This window comes from Ursus americanus, chromosome 5 (assembly GCF_024610735.1).
Source record: "Ursus americanus isolate L20-20 chromosome 5, mUrsAme1.1.p, whole genome shotgun sequence".
NCBI classification, from domain to species: domain Eukaryota; kingdom Metazoa; phylum Chordata; class Mammalia; order Carnivora; family Ursidae; genus Ursus; species Ursus americanus.
In genome coordinates, this window is record NC_142131.1 from 41,363,684 (window position 1) to 41,382,670 (window position 18,987).

General features: G+C 36.6%; 1 protein-coding gene and 1 pseudogene across 1 annotated transcript in view; both read right to left on the reverse strand.

Annotated features, from left to right (window-relative positions):
* Window positions 1-18,987, reverse strand: part of NDUFAF2 (NADH:ubiquinone oxidoreductase complex assembly factor 2) — a 151,471-nt gene that overhangs the window by 67,311 nt on the left and 65,173 nt on the right. The window lies entirely within an intron of this gene.
* On the reverse strand, window positions 7,828-9,262 carry LOC123790500 (PRELI domain-containing protein 1, mitochondrial pseudogene; annotated as a pseudogene).

Sequence of the window (18,987 nt, forward strand, 5' to 3'; positions counted from 1 at the left end):
CGTAAAAACTTAACTATTAATAGTCTACTGTTGACTAGAAGGCTTATGGATAACATAAACAGTCGATTAACACACATCTTATATACTATATGTATTCTATATTGTATTCTTACAATAAGGTGAGCCAAAAAAGAGAAAATGTTATTAAGAAAATCATAAAGAAGAAAAAAGACACCTATAGTATTGTATTTATTTATTGAAAAAAAATTCATATATAAGTGGACTTGCAAAGTTCAAACCCATGCTGTTCAAGTATCAACAGTAGTTGTATTTTTTTGTTTAAACATATATAATTTAGATATATTTCTTACAATTTTGATGGGTGTCTTTGTATCACCTCAAGTCATCTTGCAGACCACACCTGGGAAACCACACTGCTCTACAGAGACAGGCCCAGCAACATACATGGTGATACAGGGCACAGAAGCCAACATAACCAATAAGAAATTCCTGTGGATGGGAAATGGCTGATAAGTACCAAGTCTTTCCTGGAGAAACATCATGTCTTTTCCTAGTTCTACTTGCAGCCAGAGAAATGGCTAACTCTAGGCCTACAGCAGAGTGGGTTCAAGATGAGTCTGAAACATCTTACTATGCCAGAAAGTAACAGAATTCTCAAAAAAATAAATAAAAGAGGGGCTTGTCACAGGACTTAAGAGCCAGCTTACAGGGGTTGATATTTGCTAAACCTGGGATAAATCTGAGCACCAAAATAAGGAATTACAGACCAGCTATTCTCAAATTGTTACAGGGAACTCTGTGGGGTGCCTATGACCCTTTTAAAGGGACTGTGAGGCCAACACTATTTTAATAATAATACTAAGAATGTTATCTGCCTTTTTCCCTTCCATTCTTTCATGAATGTGCAGTGGAGTTTTCCAGAGGCTACATGTGATATAGCAACAGACTGAATAAGGAAGCAGATATGAAAAATTCTAGCTGTCTTTTATTAAGCTAGACATCAGGAAGATTTGTAAAACATAAAGCAATGCTACCCTTTTCTCTAAATGTTTCTGTTTGGGAAAATATAGTTATTTCTGATCAAAAATGCATTCTTTATGTAAAAAACAAAAATATTTTCTTTATGTAATAATTTACTAATTTCATTTTTATCTTTTTAAAGATTTACTTATTTTTTAGAGACAGAGAGAGAGAGAGAGTGAGAGGAGGGGCAGGGGTAGGGAATCTTCAAGCAGATTCCCTGCTGTGAGTGGAGCCCGATAAGGAGCTCGATCTCACAACCCGTGAGATCATGACCTGAGCTGAAAGCACAAGTCAGACGTTCAACAACTGAGCCACCGAGGCGCCCTGTACTAGTTTCATTTTTAAAGAATTAATAAACACTTAAAATTTGGTTTTAGTTTCAATATGATAAAAATAAATACATATCTCATAAACAAAGCTCTTTCAATAATTGTGAAAAGTTTAAAGAGATCCTGAAACCAAAATGCTTGAGAACTAAATATGCCATTAGAAAAAAAAAAGGAATCCATAAAGCCAAACCACTAAAAGATAGAGATAAATAGATGGATAAATAAACTGGGGAGATAAAAGGGCTCTTGCTCACCACAGTACTGAACAGTAACTATGGAAGAAAGTGTCAGAGCTGAAATACCATCATTTTGTAATCATGATGTTAAAAGACCAGTTCTGGTAAGAATCAGTAATGGAAGGGGATTTTTTTTTGTTTTTATTTAGAAGTAATTTCCCTCTCCTCTGTATATAGGGTGTTCTTACACATTTGAAAGGTGAATAAGGCTTACATATTAACAAGACAGTTGGGTTAGGAATTACAAAATTTCTAACTTGGCACCTATAAATACTGCCTTCCTGTGGTCTTAGTGACCCTTTAGTAAGACCCTTGACAGGTACCAGTCACAGGCAGGTGACACCAATGGTCCTGAAGAAGGAGACAGCAGATTTAGGCATCTTCCTTCTCTAGGTCACTGCTCCTTTCCTAACCCAGGGAAGGTATTTGGGCAGCCTTTAATCTTTAAATTTTGGTGCTTCAGAACTCATAAGGTTATCTATCACACTAGAGGAGGGATTTTCTTCTATTATTACCAAATCAAAGGTGGAGGCCTACATTGGTTGTGACCCATAAGCACATATAATCCTTGGTGATATTTCCCACCAGCTGCTTACTTCCAGCCCAATTTTTCCCACTGGTGGGACAGCCTGAGGGGAGATGAATGCATTTGGAGGTGACACTGGGGTAGAAAAAGAGGTTGGGTTGACTGACGTGACACATCTCTGAGATAGCTCTCCCCCTATAAATAAGCAAGACTGACCCTGACAGGGGTCCCTGGCTTGGAGAAATGGTGGTAGGATGGCCAAAATTAAGATCCTTTCTGAGTGCAACCAGGTGATAATCCTAAATCAGCTTGTCTGGTGATATAGAAACAACTGAATTTTGCATACGAAAGGAGGCTTAGAAGTGTTGGTGCATAACATGAAAGTGAGGGCTATGGAAAGCCAAGAACCACACACTCCACCGGTTAGATTAGGGGACTTTTAACCTTGTTATGCTGAAGCACTATAAATTAAAAAAAAAAAAACATTAATTAAGAGTACTAAAATAAGAATTCTTATACTGAAAGCCATTTTCACATATGACTTAAAAGATAATCTGACTGAAGTTACTCAGATGTAACATCTATTAAGAGCCTGCTATGTACCAGGCAGTGTTTAGGTATCTTCCATATATTAGTTCTTGTCTTTAAAACATCTTTTACAGATGAGGAAAAAAAGGCATAGGATGATTAGCTTATCCAAATGTACATAGCTAATTAAAGTAGTAGAGCCAGCATTTGAACCTAAGCATTTTTACTGACTTCCACCCTCAAGCATTTGCCATTTAAGATTTTAAATATTAGCATTTACAAAGTTTGCATACAGTATCATTACCAGATATCCAATTAAAAACTAACATTTTATTCATAATCATAAGCTATTATTTTCCCATAGTGATCAATAAGGCATTTCTGCTTAAAAATGTGATGATTCTATAATCTGACATATTCTACATATATTTATGTGAGTATGGATGACTATGTCAGCAGGTCTCAGCAGGTAACACTTCTTTTAAAGCAATTAAAGAGGCCTTCCAGATAAGCTTTCAGAATTTGTAAGACGGCCAACTAGTTCAATGGATTACCTAAAATCTTATTAGCTTCTTCACACTTACAGGTTTCCCAAAAGGAATCTCTGCTTCTATCTTAGAAAATCCAAAAGTAACTCTTTAAATCTGACTTCATTCATTTTTTAAAAGCCATAAATACAATTTGCAAAACTGAAGTCTGAAAGTACATGTGAAGAATATCATAATTTAAAAAAAAAAGATGAACATACTGCAAATTTGTGCCTGTGGTTTCCACTTGGACAATAAACTCTTATTTATTGTTTATTTTTCAAATTCCACAGTAATCTTATATGCAAACAAAAACTTAAAGTTTTAAAAAATGTTATGTTATTTAGCCAACAAATACATATTGAATAGTCTATTATATTAATCCAAGAAGATTTATAGTAAAACATGACGTAGGTTTTCTGAATGCATTGCCAAATCAAGCACGGGGGTCCTAGAAATGTCTAGTATTTTATTGCATTTACTTCCTTTCTATTACTATAGAAGTCAAACATTTTTGTGTAAAAATCATTTATTTTCCAAATGGCAAGGAATTTTTGACCCTCAGAAAAAGGACAGCCGTAATTACACTTGCTTCCCCACCCCCAAAAGGAGGTAAACATTAAAATGAAGAATTCAAATGATAGATTCATGACTATTTAGTACATGTAATATAATGTGCTCACTCTGAAGAAATAAAAGAGAAGCAGCCATTTCAGGTTTTGATTGACGTGCAGGCACTTTAGTGAATAAAGTACTTTCTTCAAGTAACACATTCTACAATTCTTTATAAGGCTAAATTACCTCCAGTGTATAAAGTATATTTATAATTGAGAATAACACAAGAAAACTAACATTCAGTGATCCTGCTATAACTATGTCTGAATTCTGACATAGGAGTTAAAATGTCTTAAATATGCATACAAAGAGAAGGAATAAGAGGGGGCGCCAAAATTTTTTTTAGCTAAATTAAATAGGCTTTAAGATAAATCATAGAGCAATTCCAGGTTTTAAAAGGGCTATTTTCAAAAAAGATTTTATTTATTTATTTGATAGAGAGAGCAGGAGCAGGGAGGAGGGGCAGAAGGAGAGAGAGAAGAAGAATCCCCACTGAGCAGAGAGCCAGATGCGGGACTCAATCCCAGGATCCCAGAGATCATGATCTGAGCTGAAGGCAGAGGCTAAATCAACTGAGCCACCCAGGCGCCCCTTAAAAAGGCTATTTTACAGTGAGGAAATTTATGACTGAAAGATCTTCATTTTATTTTTAGTGACAATCACTATCTAAAGCAAGCAAATTTGAATCTGGTACATCCTTAATATAAAAAGGCATAATATCTTCCCCTATCAAAATTAGCACACACTCATAGTCTAATATAAACAAATTTAATCAAGTATTTGATTTTTGCCTTGAGAGTCTAACTTGAACAACTGGGGCTATCAATAGAGTGGTGAAGAGAGAAACTGAAGGAATAAACAAACAGTGGCAAATATTACTAGATTTAGAGAATTAGAAAATTATGCCACTTGTAAAGCTTGGGCCTGGCCCAAACTTTATTTTTCAGGTTTGAAATGTAGAAGATATGGCTGATTATTTTATTGATTTCTGGATCCAAAGAGTTTTATAGAAATTGAGTAATACTTGGTCATTTTACCAAAGATCATAAAAGAGTCGAGGACTGCTCTATTAGCTACCCTTACTAATTCGCAGAATAAATGACAGTTTTAAATATGAATAATTTAGTGAAAATAAATAGAGTACATTTTGTGGTACATTAGTCTTAATTTTAAAATATATGTATTTATTTATTAATCCACGAAATTACTAATACCCTTCATTAATCTATTTAATTTAGTTACCATCAGGCACTACTTATCATTAATGAATAGAAATCTATTTTGATATAGAAAGAAAGCACATAATCATCTAATGAACTGTGATATGCATCAGCTTAAAAGGAACTATTCCAGTATTTGTGAACTAGATCCTGAGTATAATACTGGGCTCAGCTGGTAAAAGGCTGAGGTGTCAATAATTTTCAAACTCGTCTTTAAAAATATCTTCAATAGAGGTTGAATTATGAAACTGCTCAAAGCAGAGCTTCTATAGTTGAGGCAGGGGTCCACAACACCACTCACCTTTTGCTCCCTCCCCTTCCCTGGAGGCAACTCCTCACACTCTGCAGAGCCAACAAGCCCCATGAATATCACGGATTCAGACCAAGTATCACACTTTTGAGACTGTGAAATGCATTCAAGCACATGTATTGGTTCCCTAAACAAAATCAAGATCTGGTGAATGACAGAAAGAGCATCATGTATTTTGCTTCTCCTTACCTTTCACAGAGTTCATTAAGCAATCGGTCACAAACTCCTGAGTAATCAGGGGGAAGACAATGCAGGATTTTCCCGGCAATTCCACAGTCCAAGGAAATCTAAGGCCTACTTCAGATGTGGAGCTATGATTTAAGGCTGGAGCATGACTTAAGGCCTGCTTCCAGTGTTTGGACAAGACGAGTTCAGTGAGAAATCATTCTTTCACTTGGGAGCAAGAAGTCTTTAGGAAGACATAAAAAAAAGTCTGTAGAGCAAAGAGGGAGAAACTGTTGGATTCACAAGTCCTCAAGGAGGCAGGCCTTCACTGGCGAGGCACTGGCAACACTTCCTTCAGCCCCTCAAATCTAGAGGTTCCAGTGAGGGGGAAGAATTTGGGGTAGTCCAAGGCCAACCCGAGCAATGAAAACACAGACAGGAAAGGAAAGAAATTCTAGTAAGAGCAATTTATTTATAGTATCCCATTATTTTATTCATTAGTAATAACTTTCTCTACAATAAAACTTTACCTTGGCTAATAACCAATAAAACTGGATAACATAAATTTTACCTATGTTCCCTACTCTAGTTCACTGACAGAAAGCAAGGCTAATAAATCATGACTTCACCAAAAGGAGGCCTGTAGAGGTATGAAAAGTAAAGTTTGGTCACATTTTGCTTGTGTAGGTTGCAATAAAGAGTGTTATCCTGCTATTTTTCCCTACTTATTTCTTATTTTCCATTGATGTTCAAAAAGGTTAAGGCCACAAATAGTGAAGATCTGCAAAATGGTTAATATTACTTTAAGATAGGTGTCTCTAAATACATTGTGCACAAACATAGACTACATCTACTTGGTAATGCATATCATGATACTTACCTACAAAAGAATCAAATAATCAGTCTTTAAATTTTTTTATTCTTCGTAATAAATAATAAAGCTTAACATTTTTCCTACTTCTCGCTCCTTCTTTATGATTCCAGGGTCCAGAGATCATCTATTTTAGTTTAATTTAGCAAAATAACATTATGTTAATGTAGTTTATTAATTTTATCTGACTCATTTAGGAGATGAACACAATCATATTTATTGAGCAACAATTATGTATATGGTACCTATTAGACACTGTTTATTTTCTTGTTTAATTCTCACAACAATCTTTATTTTTTTAGTTGAGTAAACTAAAGCTCAAAGAAAATATTATGGATGAGAAAAGGTGTGTTTTCAGTTCTATATCTAATTTTTACACAGAAATTAAAGAAAATGTATTAATACAGTCACCTCCTCTGCCACAAAACCTGATGTGTCAACATCATCCACATATAATCAAATTCATATTGCCTCCCTTCTTTTTTTCCTGCCTCCCTATCAATCCAGTTTAAAACCACTTTGCAGATACTTTCCAAATCCTCCCTTTGTTTTGAGAACTGAGAGCAACCTAACTATTGTATGACAACAGCACCACCTTTTGGCTGCAAGGGGATTGGGATAATCTAAAATAGCACCTGCTTCCTTGCCCTTTAGAAAGACTAACACATAATTTGAGTTCTCCTTATCTTCTGCCTTTTATTTACACCTATTGGAAAAAAATTTCAGCTAAGTCCACTTGAAAACAATTCTTTTCCTCGTAAGTACATCTTTTTTCTCCATCTCTCCTTTTAAAAACCTGTAAAGTTATTGCATCTCTCTTGATTCCATTGCTAACAAGTATGTGTTTTTGCTAATGTGCGGCAATTCAGATGAACTGTGGATTAAAAGGAATGTGAATTATTCTGGAAATTGAACTACCATTCATAACACAATTTCAATGGAAAAATGTGTTGAATTTAAACAAGCTGCTCACATGGAACTTTCGGAATTCAAGTAATTTGTAGGTTGGAAACTTGTTATAACACTAAAACATGTAAAAGCATTAAGTCTTTCAGTGTGGCGTCCAAGGCAAATAAAGGAATAAGATTGTAACACAAAGCAATACAGCATATATTCCACCCCCCTCAGAGTCGATAAACATCTTGTTCTGTGGAATTTGAATCTACACAGAGTGGAACACTCAAATATTTGTTGATAATAATGATGAAGTTCATTGCTATTTTGCAGTGGCTCATTTAAGTTACACCAGTGATACAGGAAGGAACAGCTTCCATTATTTTGTCTTTTATCTCTATGATGGAAACTACCAGGATAACATTTATAACTCTCATCACTTAATGAGCTCTAATCATGAACTTTTGTTTGAAGCAATGCTCTACTTGGATGTCCTTACACTTCTGTGACAGTCTTCCTGTAATATGTCCTAAGTATCTAATCCTTGAAGTCCTATCTTTATGGTAAGCCCTGCGAATTCCCATCTGAGGAAATTTTGTGCTGAAACAGGAGGAACATGTAAGATTGCTCAAGCAAATTGGTCATTATGAAGTCACTTTTGTTGCTGGTACCAATCAAGTAGCAACATGTTTTTGTCCCTTGGTCTGTGCCCTGCATCTCAGTTCTAGAAACTGTTCCTGAAATTCTAATTTGAGTCCAGGTTTTTTAGGCAGAAAAAGACTGCCACTGCCCATAAATACTGTAACCAAAAGTGTTCTCACTGGCCTAGACAGAGCCTATTCTTGATAGAAAGACAGACCCTATTCCCTTACACTGAGACCTGTCTGTGGCCTAATCCTGATGTCCAATGTCCAGGTGTATGACCTCCTCCTTACTGTTAGCTATATTCCAGCCTTGCAAATCACCTGCCCAGCACTATTTTATTGGCTCCCCAAGACTTTGGAAACCTATGGTGTTGGCTGCTGCATCAGTAATTATGACATCCATCTCTCCCTATCCCCCACTGCTTTTCCCTTCAAATCTCTCAAATCCTTTGATAGTGCTATCATTTTGCTCATTTCCTAATTCAAAAACCTCAGTTGCTTTTATAATATGAATATCCTTAACACTACGTTTTTATGGTTAGGTTGACAAATATTGTATTTTTTACCACTATGGAAATTTAGTCTGGAAGTTGACTTTTACTAATAAAGTACAAGGTGTAAAGCACAGAGGGATTTGAGCCAGGTGGAGAGGCGTCCTACCATACCAGGGCCTGGGCTAGCTACACAAACTGCTGCTGTCGCTACTGTTTGGTGGCTGCCTTGCTGGCAAGGTCCTTGGCCTTCTCTGTAGCTGCCAGTGCCTTCTCTTTTGTTGTCTCCCTGGCTGTCTCAACAAGGGTTTTGGAAGGGGCCTCCCCTTGCAGCTTGGTCAAGATGTACTCAAAGCCCTTCACAGTCTTGGTCAAATGCTTTGGAACAGGGTGAGGCCAAATTCCTGGACAGCTCTAGAGACACCAAACAAGCTAGAGAAGACCCGGGCTTCCCAAAGGATTTCGGTCTAGCCCCTCTTCTCAGAGTTCAGACAGTAAACACATTGTTTCTCCACCACCATCAGCTAGGCATGGTTGATGTTCCAGGTGAAGGTGGTCATGGTCTGGTTCTGTGGGTCCACAACAGAATCCTCTAGGATGTACACTACACTGACTGAGTCGTTGGGCCCTCGCAGGGCACCCTGTTGGTCTCGGTCAGAAGATCCCAGGACAAGGGCTTCTGGTCAGGGGTCAACTCCCTGTGCACCATGTCTTCCGTCAAGACATGGCTGCTGTAGGGATTTGGGCACCGCTGCCAGGAGGCAGCAAACACTTGGTCTCAAGAACTCCAGAGCACACTCTGTCCCGGGAAATACTTTACCACCAGCAAGGCAGCTCGGCATCCGCGCAGCAGCATGGGGGTGCGGAGGCCGGGCAGGGGCTTGGGGCAAGCCCACCAGGCCCACAGCTCACTCCCCTCCATGCAGCAAGCAAGCAGCTGCCACCGCCCTAAGGCATTATCTGCCACAATTGAAAATGTTTAGAACTATTTTTGAAAAACATCAATTGATTTTACTACTAGATCCCTCCCCAACAATGCCAACCTTTTAACAACAAAAATATACTAATTTTCCTCTGATTTGTTCCTTTTATTTTAATGTTTACACCACCACGCTCATCCAGGCTCCTCTTATTTCATGCTTATATTAACTGAAAATCCTTTCTAACCATACTGTACTCTGGTGTCTATTCTTTATTGTTCAGATAGGGAACCATTCACTATTTCACTCCTTTTGATCCTGTTCTGTCCATTGAGCTTGGTGGGGGGAGGCTATTACCCCTCTATCTAGAGGTAGGATTGTGAACTAAATTTGGCCATAGTATTACAAACCTTTAGCCACAAGAACTATTTCAGGGATGGGCACATGATACCAGCTGGGCCAATCAGCATTTCCTTAGATATTGTGCTGCAGGTCCAGGAAAGACTCTTAACCTCTATGATCATGACTTATAAAGACCAAACAGACCTGAAACTTCTGGGGCCATCTATCTAACATTGTGGAGAAAACCTATCTATGAATGAAGTTAATTTGGAGGAAGATAGAGTCATGTGATAGAGAAAACATAGTCTCATGATATTGAGCACTTGAATCTAGTTCAATTTCTGTTCAGTTATATTTTCTGAAATATTCTATAAGGGTAGGCTAAGCTGTGGTAGCAAATGGACGCTAAAAATAAAGTAGCTTAAATAAGAAGTATATCTCTTTCTTATGTAACTGTCCCAGGTGGATGTTCAGGTAGGCCAGCTCTGCCCACACAGTCATTTAAGGATTCAGAGTGACGGCTCTCCAGCCATCTTCAACACATGATTTCCAAGGTTTCCTTAAGCACTGCCATTTCATTCAGCCAGAAAGAAGAAAGAGCACTGAGAAACAAAGGGAGATCGTTACTGGTGAGGCCAGGAAGTGACTCACTTCACTTCCAGTGACAATGCACTAGAGAAAATGCGGTCATGTAGCCACACATAATTTTAAAGGAAACTGGTAAATGCAGTCTACCTGTGTGTCCAGGAAGAAGGAGGTAGTGGATTTTGGTGGAAAGCTAGTGGTCTTTACAAATATATTCCTGGATAAATCTAAATCAACAAAGACACTGAATACCAGGTCATATCATATCGGCCTCAGAAAGACGGATACTGAATTAAAAACCTGGTAAAATATTATTACCCATATTTTAGTGCTATCATAAAAAAAATCCTACAAAGAAACATAACAGATCTATCAAAAGATGTTGTGAAGGATACTTGTTCATTACATTGCATAAAGTCTAATAAAAACCATGGGAAAAGTCACATCAAATATCAGTACTAAGAATAATAGAAAAATAACAAATATCATTTTTCTCTTCTAGGACTAAGAAAGATTAGCAACGCTGACCCAGTGTTACCGAGGGGGCAAGAAAATTAACAGATTCTTATACTGTTGGGAATGTAAATTAGCCAGTATGAATTGTGTTACCAAGTGTTTCCTTTTCTGAACTACTGAAAAGTTAGAATGTGGCCAAAAATGATCTCTAGTGGGGTATTTACATGAGATTTTGTACCTTCTTTATTGGTTGATTCTTTTTAATAAGAAATGTGTATTTTTTTCAGAATAAAAGTAAAACGAGGTTATGTTTATTTTTAGAAGACAAAAAATGGTCATATTCTTTCAAAATAGTTGTTGAGATGACTCATCTCATAGCCATGGTGAAGCTCTGACCAGAGGGCTGTCCCTTTTTGAGTCAGTTGCTACGAAGATCAGAGACCCATTTGCAGTCCACTCTGAGAAAATGTGCAGGTAACTGAAGTTTACATTATAGCCTCATATCTGGCTCTACTTTTCCCTCACCCTGATTTTACTTTCTCCCTTCAGTGCAACTTTATATCTCTATCTTTGAGTTTTCAATCTCATATCTCTTCCAGAAGAAGGAAGAGAATGATTTTATGACACAGTTCTATTGTATCACAACTCAATCACTCTTCCTACACAAACCTTACAATTCCACAATGCGTGTATTTTTCCTAAAAAGGAAATCCAAATTCTTCACCTTAGTGTTGACTCATTTTCAAAAATACAAAATTTTAAAACACATTTAAAAAATACAATAAATATTTATTTATATAACCACATACATACACACATACACTAAGTTCCTAGGTCTAACATTGTTTTATACATGGGAGAAAGAGAAAGAAGGCTCAAGTTACTCACAGTCTGGTTCAAGGGTCCCAGTATTTTCTTTTCAGGATGACTCACATCAGAAAACCTAATGGCCTCAGGTTCCCAGAGGTGTACCAAGACGTATGCTATGTACTATTTGCAGCATGATAGCAACAACTATGTCTCTGATCTGAGACATAATGGTGGGCTCAGGGATCAGATGGTTAAGAATACAGATTCTCTATAATACAGAGAGATAAGTATAAGAGAGAAAATGCTATCTGCTATGATACCACACAGGAAAAAATAAGGAACCTAGAATTGTGGAGTATGTAGAAATGGGAAACTTTCTGTACGAGATATTCATTAAATAGGAGTTAGGCAGACAAAGGAGGAGGGAAACAGAGATTTCAGGGACTATTCCAGAAAATGGAAAACTACAAAGACAAATGGATTTTACAAAGGGAAGATGGTGAAAATATTTCTGGGTACTTGAATAGATGCTAATTTAAACAGGATGTCATCTTTTTGACACCACTGAAAAATCAGCTAATCCAAAGGACAGCATTTTTAGATATATGAAGCTGATTTCTTTGAAAAGCAAAATACTTCCTGTCTGACCATTTTAATAAAAATAATTCAGGGTTTTTTTTTTTTCTGCTTTAGTAAATTAAACACCCTTTGTGTACTCACTTTATCTTTGGATCTCATGCTAATTACAAATAAGTAACATAGTATACTGTACTTTACCATAAGTAGGTCCTACTGGGATTAGCTTTTTGACTTTTAAATGATCCCACCACAGCACAATAACTCAGTTATTTCTTATTGCCAGTCAGTGTTACTGCTTCTAACTACTGTCTATCAGCTTTTTTCTAACATTTTATGTAGAAAATTATAAGGGAAATTGGCAGAGGAAGCTTTGAGCTTCCTACATTGAGCTTGCTACATCCCTAACCTATTTTTGCACACTATACCAAGTCAGTAGCTCTGGTCTGAGGATAGCTGTATTATGTACAACACTCAAAGTGCATAAATTTTTTGATTTACTTTTTTCACACTACCTTGAAGAGATTTTGTTGGGTTTTGTTTCAGTCAATTCCCAGGCAAATTTTCCTGACTTCTTAAGCTGTCATAAGCCTTACTCAAGGGGCGCCTGGGTGGCATGGCGGTTAAGCGTCTGCCTTCGGCTCAGGGCGTGATCCCGGCGTTATGGGATCGAGTCCCACATCAGGCTCCTCCACTATGAGCCTGCTTCTTCCTCTCCCACTCCCCCTGCTTGTGTTCCCTCTCTCGCTGGCTGTCTCTATCTCTGTCAAATAAATAAATAAAATCTTTAAAAAAAAATAAAAAATAAAAAAAATAAGCCTTACTCAAGGCCTATCATTTGGGGCACAGTGAAGTAGAAAAAGGTCAACTGGTACAAGTTTTCAAATTTAGACTTTTGCTATAATCTCTGAATGACACTAGACATTTAATCATAATTCTCTCTTTACCAAACTTTAATTTAAAATGTACTACTCTACCTTACACCCAGTAGGATAGCTCCTATTAAAAAAAAAACCCAAAAAACCCAAACCAGCCAAGTTTGGCAAGATGTTTACACATTAGAACACTTGTAGCACTGTTGGTAGGAATGTAGAATGGTGCCGCTGCTATGGAAAACAATATTGTGGTCTTCAAAATAATTAAAAACAGAATTATTACATGATAAGGAATTACATTTTTTGGCATAAAACCAGAAAAACTGAAGGGTCTCAAAGAAACATTAGTACACCCATGTTCACATCAGCATTACTCACAACATTCAAAAGGTAAAAATGACCCGAATGTCCACTGACAGATAAATGGATAAACAAAAAGTGGCACATAGATACAACGGAATATTATTTAGACTTAAACAGGAAGGAAATTCTGACACACTTAACAACATGGAAGAACCTTGGGATGTAATGCTAAGTGAAATAAGTCAGTCAAAGAAAGACAAAAAGACAGATACTGTATGATTCCACTTACATGAGTTACCCACAGAAGTCAAATTCATAGATTTAGGAAATAAAATAGTGGCTGCCAGGGTCTGAGGGAGGATAGGGGAACCAAAAGTTGCTGAGTTTCAATTTTCCAAGATGAAAAGAGTTCTGGGGATTGAGGTGCACAGTAAGGTGAATGTACTTAATTCTACTTTCATGTATCTTTAAAAAAATGGTTAAGATGGTAAATTTATGTTATGTGTCATTTACTATATATATATATTTCCATATATACAAAATTTATAGATTTTGTAAACTTGGGAGATCCCACCATAAATTTTTTTTTACGATGTTATTTATTTATTTTACAGAGGGAGAGAGAGAGAGAGAGAGAGAGTGCTGTATGGGGGGAGGAGCAGAGGGCCAGAGAGCAGAGATGGAGGGAGAGGGACAAGCAGGCTCCGCACTGAGCATGGAGCCTGACATAGGGCTCCATCTTATGACTCTGAGATTGTGACCTGAGCCAAAATCAAGAGTCTGACACTTAACCAACTGAGCTACCCAAGTGCTCTCTCCTTAACACTCTTAAAATTATTCTTTCACCACTCATTCGAAGACATTATGCATTAGGTTAAAAAATGTCCTCATAAAATGTTGTGGAACTAGACAAGGGTGAGGAGTGCACAAAAATGTGAATGTACTGAATGCCAATATATAGTATACTTTAAATTGGTTGATTTTATGTTCTGTGATTTTTACCTCAATTAACAACAACAACAAAATCCTCATATACATTTGTCATTTAAAGATCCCCACAGCCAAGGTCTACAGCATGAAGAATTGTGGCTAGTCTCAGCCACTGACTGCATTAAAACCTCACACAAGTCTCACAACATAAGGAGGAATAAAATACTACAGCAATTCCTTAAATGGGGTGCTGCTAGAAAAGTACTTTATGGTCACAGTAAGGCAGGAGATAATGTAACAGATATACTTTACCACAACCAGCACCATAGACTGAAACGATACATAAAACGCAACAAGCCTCTGATTCAGGGCTCCTCTAACCTGGCAAACGATTCACTTACCAGTCCTGCAAGATCAAAGAGATTAAAGAGATAGTGGAATCAGACCTTGGAAAGCCCAAGAATGTCAAGACAAGGTACTTGGACTTTTTCCTTGGCACGAGAGGGAGTCACTGGCAAGTTTCATAAAGCAGGACACTAACAGGTTCAAGTAAATATTTTAAAAGAAACACTTTGGTGACCACTTTAAGGATGAACTGGAAGACAAGAATCTAATACCAGACTACACAATAATCCAGAGAGAAGTTTATAAGTTAGAATAGGCCAAACTTTGGGATCAAAGAGATACAGGGTTTAAGGAATGGTTCTAGGGGCTCTTTTAAAATTATTCCTTTTAATCTCCACTTTGAAGCCTAATATTATTTTTCACATTTTATAGAAGAAGAAACAGAGGCTTGTCCCAAAATAAGCTGGGGTCAAGGTCACACAATTAGTTGGCAGAGAAACTGGAATTTTAATTTCGGTCTATATGACATCAAAGCCTGTGCATGTACATTTTCTACTACCCTGTGGTATCAACCAATATATAACCAAAATAGTTAAACAGCTTTATGTAACAAAAATGTAAGTCTGGGTGAGGTCTAGGCTAGATGAGGGATGGGCACTTGTGATGAGTCCTGGGTGTTGTAGGTTAGTGATGAATTACTGACTACTACTCCAGAAACCAATTTTACACTGTATGTTAACTAACAAAATTTAAATTAAAAAAATATATAAGTTTGGGTATATTGAATACTTCTCATCAACAGCACAGTTAGCCCTCATGGAAGATAAAAATTCATGTTTTATTCCTTAAATAACTTTTTAGTACTTAATGAGATCCTAAATTACATGCACTAAAACCAATTTTTACCTGGAAGTAATTTTTTTGAAAAAATATGGTCTTATTAAAGGATACCCTTTACATCAAGTAAGGCTGAGCTTATAAAAAAATTACTATGTCCTCTTGTAATCTATTTATACCATTTTTAATAAAAGGTTACATGAATATACTGACTCAAATAGCATATAATTAGAGGCCGTAATTCACAGGGATATATTTGATCTTTTAAAGTTGCACATGAAAATACTTTCTGTATATATATATATATAACAAAGAATACAAAACTCTGATATAAATACAAAATACTTAATTTGGGAGATTAACGTACATTGGTTTTTAATATACCTTGGCTTCCACAGAGAGATGATAGGGACGGATGGATTTACCATGTATGTTGTATCAAAAACAACTTGCGACACAACCACAAAGCCTGACAAAACAGCCTCAATTGTGAGTGTTCTTCTGCTACCATTCACCTTTCAAATCACCCATTTTAATGTGCTGTGGTCAAACTTTGGTGTTCTTACAGTCTCAAAAATATTTTGCACTGCCTGACTGCTTCTAGCAAAAAGAGGAGAATAATCTCTAAATCACAAAGAAGAATGAGGAATGACACTTCACTTTATAATCTGATCAATAACAATAATAATAAAAACCAAAGGGAAAAATTCTTATTGAGGGGTTAGGATTAAGATCAACTTTGCTGAGACTGGGAAATACGGTGATCAGCCCAGGAATAAGGGTTTCAAGAGAGTTAGTTGCCTAGGAGATAGCTTTTGACAACTCTAACCTCTCAGTGCAAATTATTAAGCATTACCATTACCCCATCCTTAGGCAAACTTGCTTATTCAACAAAAACCTTAATTTTATAATTCTAATGTCTCATTCTTCACTTCACATAAAAACAAAAACTATCCATGCCTTTGAAACTATTCGAGGTAACCTATCTGATTAAAGAGCATCCACATTTTAAACTCACTCTCCTTTTCAAAAAGTTTAATCTGAGTAAGCACCAACCCCAGGATACAAAAATAATTTGACAACTGAGTTATTTGCCAAGAAATGATATGAATATTTATGTGTTTCTTTCTTGATTTAAAATGGATAAACAAGCAAACATATCTCCTCAGTGAAAGCCTTACCCAAACGTAATTTTAATACTCTCCAAACTGCAAAAAGAAGGAAGAGCCAAGGGAATGCATTTTTTTGGGGGGGAGATGAATTTTTAAACTTTGTTCCAGTATATATTCGCACTTAAAAAAATTAGACACTGGGTCTTATTCAGAGACACACTTAAATTTGTGATATGAAAGAGAAATGAATACATTTGTCAAAAATAAGAAGGCAATTCTAAAGGGGAAAAATATGATAAGAAACAAGACTCTTGATTTTTTTCATTTCATGTTTAATAAATTGCTCTGGGAGTAAACTTTCTTTGTTCTTTTACTCTATCTGCCATGAAGTAAGGACGATAAAATCATTGACACAGGGCTAGAAAGACTTCCCTTCCACCATAGTGACAGTATATACCCTGAGATGAGGGCCACTTAAGCTAATTCCAGGCATTCACAGCATCACCCAAACACCCCATTTTACCTCTTTTATTTTTCCCAGTTTTAAATATCTCAGGTGGTGGACTTTTCGCTGTCTATATGAAATATTTCTATAACTTTGTATTAATTTAGTAATTAGGAAAAAATTAAAAGGTAAAAAAAAAAAGAATAAAATGCTGACATCCAAAGTATAAACATTGGTAATAATTTCCCCAGATTTGCACTACTACAGTTGCAGAAATATTTATTTAAGTTAATACATCTGACTCCAAAAGATTACTTACAGGGAAGCCATATCCTATTCATAAATGGCTTTTGGTTGGGCCATTTTGAATTTATTACCAATATTCAGGCCCGAAAGAAAATTATTTCCACAGAATACACAGAATTGGGATAGGATACAGGAATAATGTTAAAAAATAAAAAAGGCCATATGTTTCAATAGAAAAGATACCTTCAAAAGGAAAATGTGAACTCTCAGACAAAAAAGTATCCAAATTGTTGGTGATCAGAATCACTATCCTAAAAAGTAAAAAAGCTCTACAACGATTCTTGTAAGGTTATCTTAGGGCCAATCTAACTTCTATCAATTCAATTTTTCTGAACACAATAATGGAAGTCAAATTAAACCTAAAGCATTCCATGAAAATATTTCAAGGAATGCCTTGGGAGGGACAAGGTTCCAGAGAAACCCCTTCCTTTTTCCATCAAACCCTGCAATTCAAACTAAAGAGCCTCGTTTTTAGTTTTTTGCCACTGCTACTATCACATGAGTTTTTTTTCTGTTTTTTTTTTTTTTTAGATTTATTTATTTTAGAGAGAGAGAGAAAGAGTGCAAACAGGGGGTGGGGCAGAGGGAGAGAGAATCCTGAAGCAGACTCCCAGGTGAGCACGGAGCTCTAAGACGCAGGGCTTTATTCCAGGACTCTGAAATCATGACCTGAGCCGAAATCAAGAGCTGGCCACTCAACTGACTGAGCCACCCAGGCCCCCCTCACATGAGATTTTGTGTGAAGAAATGACCTGGAGCTAAAAGATAGAAAATCCTTCATCTAAAATTGTGTTTGTAGGAAGACAGAGAAATAAAATATTAAACCTCATGAAGAAAGAAGCTACTACATTAAGGTGCCTGCCTTTTGAATACCAAGTGGTTAAAATCTAGAAAAGGACTCTAATCATAGCAAAGCATACATCATTGTAAAAGGTCAAATAACACATAAGCTTACCACATTAGACATATCTGCATCCAAGCTTCTGAAACGGGATGGTACGCCTGATGAGGCAAGGTCATCTCATCTAAAAGCCTATCCAACTCATTCTTCATAACAGGGAAATCTAGAAGTTTCATGGCTCAATTCATCTGCATTGGGGGTAGAAAGGCAGATTTAAGGTGAACTCAGCAAAGTAGAACTCAAGGACAGATGGTAGGAAGAGAGAGATTGCCAGAAGGTCTTGTGTTTCAGATAGGAAAGGGTTACGTAGGAGGTATATTTCATCAAGTCTCACAATAAAATAGATCCCGTTGTGGAAAGATAGCCTCATGGAACAGATGAACAAATCTTCTGGAATAAAACTGCAAGCCAGTTTTGCTGCCCTGTAGGGCAGGGATCTACTCAGAATACATCCTGCCCAGTGGCAGAGCAGCAAGTTTAAAAGATCGGTAGTTTTCAGTAGTTTGACAAAGTTATCCCAAATGCTAAAAAAACTGTAAAAATTGTAACCAGAAGTAGTCACACCAGTTTAGAGCACTCATTTTCATACCTGAACTTGGGTTTTTTAAAAAGCACACTGATACAATGAAAAACAACTGGAGAAAAGTAACCAGGATGATAGGAAATTTAGAAACTACACCTACTTCAGAATACTTGGAAGAACCTGAGAGTTAATTCACTGATTGGAAGACTCTGGAAGGAAATTAGAGTCATATCATTATTCAAAGAGACAGTACATAGAATCCTTTTATAAAATGAGTAATATATTTGTAATGTAACTAGTATAGACTTTTAGAAGGCTGTCACTTTGTCCTTCAACTTTTTTTTTTGGTAGCTTCAACAATGTCTACTATGGCAATTTACA